A 9,656-nucleotide genomic window follows, 5' to 3' on the forward strand; every position below is an offset into this window, starting at 1 on the left:
AAAAAAAAAAACTCATGAGCCCCTTTCCCCTTGACATCCAGAGCATTTTGGTGAGTCAGTGCACAGAGGACTCGCTGTCCCTTCCTCACATGGCATGCTGGAGCACTCCACACTCAGCGGACACAATTTGATTTGATATGCAACATTAATGTTAAATCAAAACCATGTCTTAAAATGCCACTTTTATGCTAATGATTCCCATGAAAAGAAAATTCCAGGCCTAGCCTGTTGGTCCCAGAGGAGGGGCTGGCCCCGGTGGGTCCTAGCCTAGATCAGACCTCCAAATGACATACAGATGCACGAGCTAAGTAAACTCTTACTGTTTGTGTTGCCGAGATCTTGTAATTGTCTGTTACACAGCAACAGCTGAGCAAAGTACCTTATTTCTATCATTACCTCCTTAGAGTCTATTTCCATGCAGCAGCCCGAGTGATCCTTTTAGAAGTCATATTTTGTAGGTTAGTTATTGCCCTTGTGATTGGCCAGAATTGGTCCTCATTTCACTAAGAATAAAACCAGTCTTCATAAGGGCCTACCTGAACTGCTCCCCCGCTACTTGCTTTCCCCCCACACCCACTCACACACCGAGCACAGGCGCTCACACACCCACACCTGCTAACACACACTCACACACACCCACAGAGTCACCCACACACCCCACAGAGAGCCATGCCCCCCATGCCCCCACATGCTTTTACTCCGACCTCATCTTTCGCAACTCTCTCCAGTGCTCACTCTGCTCTGACCATACTTGTTTCCTTGCTGTTCTTGAAGGTTTCAGAGAAGCCTGGAAACTTCTATTGTAGATATCTCATTTTTCTCACCTTTGTCAAGTCTTTGCTCAAATGCCATCCTCTCATACAGGCCTACCCTGATCATCCTACCTAAAATTCCAACCTCCGTATTACTCCCCACCTTGTGTTCTCAATTCCCTTACACTGCTCTAGCCCCCCACACGGCCAGGGTTCTATCACCTGGTAATACACGGTATCATTTCCTTACCTAAACTTATTGTTCAAGTCTGTCTTCCTCTGCTAGAATGTAAGGTTTATGTGGGCAGAACAGTGCCTGGCATACTGTAGGCACTAATTAAATACTTGTTGAATAAATAAAGGTCAGGAAGTATATTGATGACCACTGAGGTTCTCCCTGGCTAAAAGTAGCGTGTGGATGCACATTTTCGTTTTGCCTAGCAAAGACCTTCCTGGCCACTTTAATAGTATTTTGTCAGGATGATCCTATTAATAATACACTTTTCCTGCTCAGTCTCATCAAGCACCAAACAATCATTTTCGAAATGAAAGGTCTCTTCTGTAGTAAGGGCTTTCAGTAACAAAGGGAACAAAAAGTTAATAGTGCACTTTTACTTCATTTACTTATCTCACATAAGCCAAGAGCTGACTTCAACTCTGCTCAACGGTGGCATTGAACAACTGGAAAGTGAAATACTAACTTGTGAACACATGTGATTGTTATGGACCACAGTGAGAAAGTCAGCTATGAAAGACTGATTGAAATTTAGTGAGTCTTTATTAGCTGGCCAGCGGTACGTTCTCTGGCAGGGAATTTTACTGAGTTCGGAGTATGGCCTTGAGTACAGGTTTTGTGACAACTTATATATTTTTTACCATTGTACTATATGGAATATTAAACATACACACTTTGGGACATCTTAGGCAATAATTTTCAGTTTTAAGGTTATGAGATTATTTAAAGACCCTTCGGTCTTATCTGATTAATTATTTTAAACAATCGAGTAAAAAATAAGTAGGTTTATAGAAGTAGATAGTATTAATTAGAACAAAGTACATTTTTTTATAACCTAAATAAGTATTATAAAATTTAACTTTATATAGCTGGGCAGTATTGTTAAATTGACTTTCCCTTCTTTTGGACCTAGGACCTGTCTTATGTCACTTTGATTATTTACGCATCGTACTATGTTAGTAGATAATTATTAACACAGTTTATAATCATGAGACATTTTTTGTTTTTTCTGCATCTGGGGTGGACTTTGGCCTTCCGCTTACCTGGAGAGACCAGAATTTACATCTGCTTATCACATTCCCCACTGGTTTTTGTGTCGAATCAAATCCTTGATTCTCTGTCGCACATGTGATGGTAATGGGTGTGTAACACCATTAACTTAACACTTTGAATATGTTTTTGTATGTATGATGACAGACAGTTTAAAATATATGGTCTTATGAATAAAGTAAGTTGGAGAGGTATTAGTGGCCCTGTGAGGGAGGATAATAGTGTGGTCAGCCAGGGAGACCACAAAAAGAGTCTCTCATATCAGTTGGTGTTTTTTTTTTTTTTTCCTCTTTTTTATGGAGTCTATTATGTACTTGGGCTAAGTTTCTTTAATGACTCCTGAATGGTTTACATAGAAGTAGTAGGTTTTTTTAGGGTCATATATAATTTTTTTTATTTCAGCACATTATGGGGGTACAAAAGTTTAGGTTATGTATATTGCCCATTCCCCCCCTTCCCAGTCAGAGCTTCAAGCGTGTCCATTCCCCAGATGGTGTGCAGCACACTCTTTATGTAGGTATACTCCCATCCCCTCCCCCCTACATCTGCCCGACACCCAATTGGTGTTGCTCCCAAATGTGCACTTAGGTGATCAGAAAACCAATTTGCTGGTGAGTACATGTGATGCTTATTTTTCCATTCTTGGGATACTTCACTTAGTAGAATGGGTTCCAACTCTGTCCAGGAGAACATAAGAGATTCTATATAACCGTTATTTCTTATAGCTGAGTAATACTCCATGGTATACATATACCACATTTTACTAATCCACTCATGTATTGATGGGCATTTGGGTTGTTTCGACATCTTTGTGATTGTGAATTGTGCTGCTATAAACATTCAGGTGCAGATGTCTTTTTTATAGAATGTCTTTTGTTCTTTGGGTAGATGCCCAATAATGGGATTGCTGGATCAAATGGTAGGTCTACTTGTGTCTGTTTAAGGTATCTCCATATTGCTTTCCACAGGGGTTGCACTAGTTTGCAGTCCCACCAGCAGTGTATGAGTGTTCCTGTCTCTTCGCATCCACACCAACTTTATTGTTTTGGGACTTTCTGATAAAGGCCATTCTCACTGGAGTTAAGTGATATCTCATTGTGGTTTTTATTTGCATTTCCCTGATGATTAGAAATGTTGAGCATTTATTCATATGTTTTTTGGCCATTCTTCTATCTTCTTTTGAAAAATTTCTATTCATGTCCTTTGCCCACTTTTTGATAGGGTTGTTTGATTTTTTTCTTGCTGATTTTCCTGAGTTCTAAATAGATTTTAGTTATCAGTCCTTTATCGGATGTGTAGCATGTGAAAATTTTTTCCCATTCTGTAGGTTGTCTGTTCTCGTGAATGTTTCTTTGGCTGTGCAGAAGCTTTTTAATTTAATCAGGTCCCATTTATTTATTTTTGTTGTTGCTGTGATTGGCTTTGGGGTTTTCTTTGTAAATTCTTTGCCTAGGCCAATGTCTATAAAGAACAGGAGGTCTAGTTGTCTTTTATTTTGTAATATTACTTTAGTTAAGGAGTTTAATGATTGTTTTAATTGACCAATAGTTCTTTTTAATTTATTTAAATCCAGATCTATTTGTTGGCTTAAGGTTTTAAAATTTTGGTTATTAGTAATAAGGGCTGCAGTTTTTATTGTCACTGATCCAGTAATATCTAATCTAATCAGTAATGGAATCAGTACGTGACTGGCTCATTTTGTTCATCACGGTGTTGGTAAAGGTAGGTGTTTTCTCCCACTGTTTCTTTTATAGAAGTACACCTGTGGTACTATGTGAGTCATAGGTAGATGTCATGTTTCTGAAAGATTATAGAGGGGTGTATATATGGTGTTATCCATGTAGTATATGTACACTAAGTTTTATTTGGGGCTACTAGTAGCTGTGGGCTAGTTTTATTAGTAGGAGTGCTCCCAGCAATATTGACTTGGCAAGAGTTTTTATAGGGTGATCTATTTAATGGATATGCTAGGGGATAGAGACAAGTGTTCTGACCTTGTAGATTATTTAGAGTTAACTTTGGTTTTTGACCCTATCTATACAAATGTAATTTATGTGTTTTTTTCATTGTCATTTTTTGAATTTTTATTTATCTGTCCCCAGGCTTGTATTTGTACCAATATCTACATAATAAGGGGGTTTAGGGTTGAGACATAACCAACAGTCTTGGGTAATGTTTGGGTTACTTTGGTTAATAAATTTATATACCAAATCTAATAATGTCAATAAAGGTTATTTATGTACAGGATCTACTTTGTCGGGAGCCATCAAAGTTGTGGCTCCCATAGTAGGCAAATGTGGCACATTTGTGGTGGGAGGAGTTAGGGGACTGGGATCAAGACCATAATAGATTTTTTTTTGTTTGATCTAATTGGATTTAGTGGCTTAACAGGGGTAGATCTCTGGATGGTAAAATATATTTTAGGGTCTGAATTTTTTTCCGTGGTAGTATATATTTTAATTTTTTATGTTTTTTAGATGACCAAACTTGTTTTTGTCATTTAAGTATTTTTATGATTATGGGATTGTATGTCCCCAGCTGATCACATTCTGGCTGTGTTTTTATTAACTGAATATCTGAGTCTCTATTTTTCTAGGAAGATAAAGTTTTGTAATCTCACTTGGCATAGTAGTAGTGTCGTCCGGCATGGTAGTAGGAAGGGCCGGTAGAGGGGCATATATAGTATTGTAAGTCTTGGAGACCTCGCTCTATTGATATATGACCACATCTGTAGGCTGATTGGGGGGGCCAGTTCATTGGTATCTAATATTAATATTTTTATCTTTTTACCTGGGGTGGGGTTATTATAATTTTTTTCAAACAACTGACATAAATCTTAATTTTGGTTGACTGATAGTGGTGTTTTGAGTCACCGTGTGTCTATTAATAGTCTGAGTCAGGGTCTATGTGAAGTTTATCAGTTGATGTGGTATTCCTTGTGTTCCCCAGATCTGGGCAATAAGGAGGGTGGTGAGGATAGCCCAGGTACATGGCTTATTTTTATCTTCAGGGGTCCATCCGTAGATTGGACCTGCCATGTTTTGTCCTTGTTTCACTCTTTTTTTAAGGCCTTTTTTATATGTAAATGATGGATTCAGTGTTTTTTTTTTCTGTGACTTTTACGGCTGTTGGGGTGGTGAGGATAACAGGAAAAGGTCTATTTCACCTGGGTTTTAAAGTAGAGGGGTGTAGTTTCTTTGTCTACATGAGGTCCCTGGGCTGTACCTGGGACATACTTGTTTTAGGGCCAAATTTACTAGAGTTTTTATGTATTGCCCTGACCAAATCATGGTTTTTTCGCATATAATGTTGTAATGTCTGTAAAGATTTTACAAGTGTCAATTCATTTAATTGAGCCAGTATTTTTTCTCTTAATTTAGGAATGAGGGGCAGGAGTCTTTTAAACATTATTTTATATGGGGTCAAACTCTTCATGTAGGGTGTACATTGTGTTTTTAAAAGAGTAAAGGGTAGGAAGCTTATCCAATTTTTGTCAGTCTCTAGTTTTAGTTTAGTTAAAGTTTTTTTAATAGTCTGATTTATTTTTTTTACCTGCCCTGAACTCTGTGGCCTATATACACAATGTAATTTCTAATTGATCTTTAGCACCTGAGATAATAATTGAGTTGTTTTGGCGATAAATGCCAGGCCATTATGGGACCCCAACGCTAAGGGGAGGCCAAATCGGGGAATAATTTCAGTTACTAGTTTTTTAATAATTACTTGTGCTGTCTCTGATTTTGTAGGAAAAGTTTTTGTCCATCTAGAAAAGGTGTCAATAAACACAAGTAAATACCGGTATCTATAGTTACCTGGCTTTACTTCAGTGAAATCTGCTTTTCATTGTTCTCCAGGAGTGTGTCCTTGCATTTTGGTTTTTTGAGGAAGGTTATTGTCTTTATCTGAATTTACTTGAGTGCAAGTAGGGCATCTTGTAGTTATTTGCTGGACCATTTGATGAAGTTGAGGGATATAATAATCCCTTTGGAGAAGTTTAATTAGCTTGGTGTTTCCAAGGTGGGCACTGTGATGAATCTGTGTAATTAGTTTCTGTCTCAGAGGTTTGGGCCCTAAAACTCGATCATCCGGAAGAAGTTTTTAGTCCTTTGAACTTTTTTTTGTTTTTAAGGTTTTCCCAGTTTAATTTTTTCCTTTGTATAATTGGGGGACCTAGGCAGGAGCCACTCAGGCAGAAAGGGGAGGATTTGAAGAGGCCCCACTGGTTTTTGTGACTTTTTTAGCTGTCGCGTCTGTAAAGGCATTTTCTCTTGCTACTGGGGAATCAGTAGTTTGGTGTCCTTTACAGTGGATGATAGTCACCTTTTTTGGTAATTAAATGGCATCCAGTAGAGCCAGTACTTTAAGTTTATTTTTTATCTTTTTGTCTTTTGAGGTTAAGAGGCCCCACTCTTGATAGAGTGTGCCATGTATGTATGTTGTTGTAAATGTATATCTGTTATCTGTGTAGATGTTAACAGTTTTATCTTTTTCCCATCTCAAGGCTTGTGTTAGGGCTATGAGTTTTGTCTTTTGGGCTGAGGTCTTATGTCTCAGAGCTTGTGTCTGGATAACCCGGTCAGCAGTGATCACAGCTGTCCCTGTATACTTGACTTTTTTAGACATGTAGTTGTTCCCATCCATGTATAATTTTTTATCAGGGTCTGGCCATGGCTGATCAGTGAGATCTGTCTTCAGATTAGCCAATGACTCTAGTATCTCATGGCAGTTATGTAGTGGCTCTGCTGGCTCATTATCCAGCAGTAGGGTGGCAGGGTTAAGAGTAGTTATCTTCAGGAAGTGAATCCTGGGGGGATCTAGCAACAGCACTTGGTACTGGGTTATGTGTGAGTTGGAAAGTCATCTTTTAGGTGGACTTTTTAGTAGGGCCTCTACCGAGTGAGGGGCTACTATACACAAGTCCTGTCCCAAAGTGAGCTTAGAGGTTTTTTCTGCCAGGATAGCTGCAGTGGTGATGGCCCGTACGTATTCCGGCCAGCCGGAGGTGACTGGGTCTAGCCTCCTAGACAAGTATGTAACTGGTCTATTTTATGGCCCTAACTTTTGGGTCAGGACCCCCTTTGCTATTCCTCGGGCTTCAGTGACATGTAACTGGAAAGGCTTGGTTAGGTCAGGCAGTGCCAGTGCAGGGGCGTTCACAAGCGCCTATTTGAGATTTTTAAAAGCTTTAGACTTGATTTTAGTCCAGACTAGAGTGTCCCCTTTTTCTCCTCTGCTGGCATACAGGGGTTTCGTTATCTCAGCAAACTTGGGGATTTAGAGTCTACAGTATCTTACTGTCCCCAAAAACTCGCGCACTTGTCTCTTAGTTTGGGGTTCTGGGATCTTTAGAACAATTTTAATCCTACTGGTAGAGAGAGTTCTCTTTTTTTCTTTTAGTTCATGACCCAGATAAGTTGTAGTCTGGGTGCACAGCTGGGCTTTTTTAGTTGAAACCTGGTATCCCAATTGGGCCAATTCTAACAGTAAGTCCTTAGTTTTCCTTCTGCACGTAGCATAGTCCTCCGTGGCTAGGAGGAGAGCATCTACATACTGCAGGGGAGTCACTCCTGGGTGCTTCTGTCTAAAATGAGCTAGGTCCTGACTTAGAGCCTTGTCAAACAGGGTGGGCGAGTTTTTGAAGCCTTGTGGTAGTCTTGTCTAAGTCAACTGTCTAGAATATCCTTTCTCTGGGTTAGTCTATTTAAAAGTAAAAATGGGTTGACTTCCTCCGGGTCTCCTCCGTCCTCTCCCTTCCTTAGTTTCTACTGTTTGGTTTCCTGACATTGTGGTCACCAACATCTTTGCCATTTTTTTAGTTTGTACTGTTCCCAGGATCCTCCCGGTTATTGTAAATTTTCTGGGCAATTTTTATTAATTTAGACAGCAACTTTTCTTCGAACTCTTTTAGCCTCTGTAGTTTTTTTTTAATATCTGGGGCCGACTGGATAGTAAAAGTAATATTAACGGCCCACCTATTCTCAGGTGTTTCAGGATTTATAGGGGTATATAAACGATATGTCTCAAAAAGGGATTCAAGGAAAGCAGCCGGGGCCTCCATGGGTCCCTGTACAGTCTCACTTATCTTTGATAAGTTAGTGGGCCTTTTTGTTGTTGTTCGTATACCCTGGAGTAGAGTCTGGTGATATTGGTCTAGAATCGTCTTACCTTGATCTTCATTAGGGTCCCAATCGGGTTGAATAGAAGGGAATTGGGCCTGGACGTGAGTAGGGTCGGTGGTGGGCTGGCCGTTGGGGCCCAGGACAGCTTTGATTGTTTTTCTCTGGATTTGTTCTCTTTTTTCCGACGTGAAGAATCTGTAATAGTTGTTGACAATTATCTTAAGTGGGTTGGTGAGTGAAAAAGATTGTTTTTAGGAAAGATACAAGTCTTTGAGGTTTTTTAGAAAAAGAAGGATTTTGATTTTTCCAATTGTACAAATCACTAGTAGAAAACGGCACATATATCATGAAGGGTGGTCTGTCAAATCCTGGGGGAACAGGAGTTTGTCTTAAAGGGAGAATTGGGGCCCCAGGTTGGTATTGAGACCCATTCCGGATATGGGGAGGACTTGTCAAGTTGTTCGGACTCCTTGGTTCCTCCCCTGGTCCTGGTGAAGACTCCATCTCACCTTCAGATTTAGGAACGGGTGGGGAACTGGGCTCTGAGGCCAGGTGGGGTATATATGGGGGAGGTTCACTTAGTAAGGGTCTTTAGTTGGTCCTGATAGAACCGGGTTTAATGATTTTGACTTCTCTTTTTTCTTTTTCCCTGGCCCCACAGGCTTTGATAGTAAAACATTTTGGGCCTTTTCAGGATGTTTTTTATACAATTGAAGCCACCTTGGGTTATCAAACAGGACATCGTTCTAGATTTGAATGTAAGGTGCTTGATCTGGATGTCCAGGTTGTCTGAAGACTATAGCCTGTACCCGGTTAGTTATGGCAATCTGGGTAGTTCTCTGAGGGGGCCATCTAACCCCAAAGGTGGGCCATTCGTGTTTACAAAATTTTTGTAAATTAAAGGGATTTACAGTATATCTATATGGCTCGGCCCTTTTTTTAAAATTTTGAAAATTTGAAAGAAAACACTCAAGAGGGATACAAATTTTACATGACCCAGCTTGGCCCATGGTACTAGGTGTAGTAGCTTTAACACGAATAGCAGTTTTTGTAGAAGTTTCTGAAGACATCGTACCAACTGTAACCAGAAGGCCTGAAAAAGACAGTCAGACAAGCAGAAATGAGTAAGTCATTTCTTAATAAGAGACCGGTATGTGTGTAGATACAGAAGAGTTGCCAGTATAAGTCTTAGTAAAAGAGTTTGTGTGGTAACGGTCGGGAGGCTCATGATCTGTCTTTTTTTTTTATATATATATAATGTAAAGAAGGCTTCTCAGCCACCATTTTTTGTCAGCCAGGGAGTTAGTCGAGTTTCTAAAAAGTCCAGTATTTATTCCTGAATGAAATTTTTGTCAAAGTCTTGTCCTCCATTGGCATACTGGATGTATAATGTTGTCTCTAGAAAAAAGAAGCCCACCACTCTACCTAGTTTATCTCATCCCTGAGAAGTTTCCCAGCTATGCGGGTAAATTGTTGTGTCACGACTGGCGAAGTATGTAG

Source organism: Lemur catta, chromosome 1 (assembly GCF_020740605.2).
Source record: "Lemur catta isolate mLemCat1 chromosome 1, mLemCat1.pri, whole genome shotgun sequence".
NCBI lineage: Eukaryota > Metazoa > Chordata > Mammalia > Primates > Lemuridae > Lemur > Lemur catta.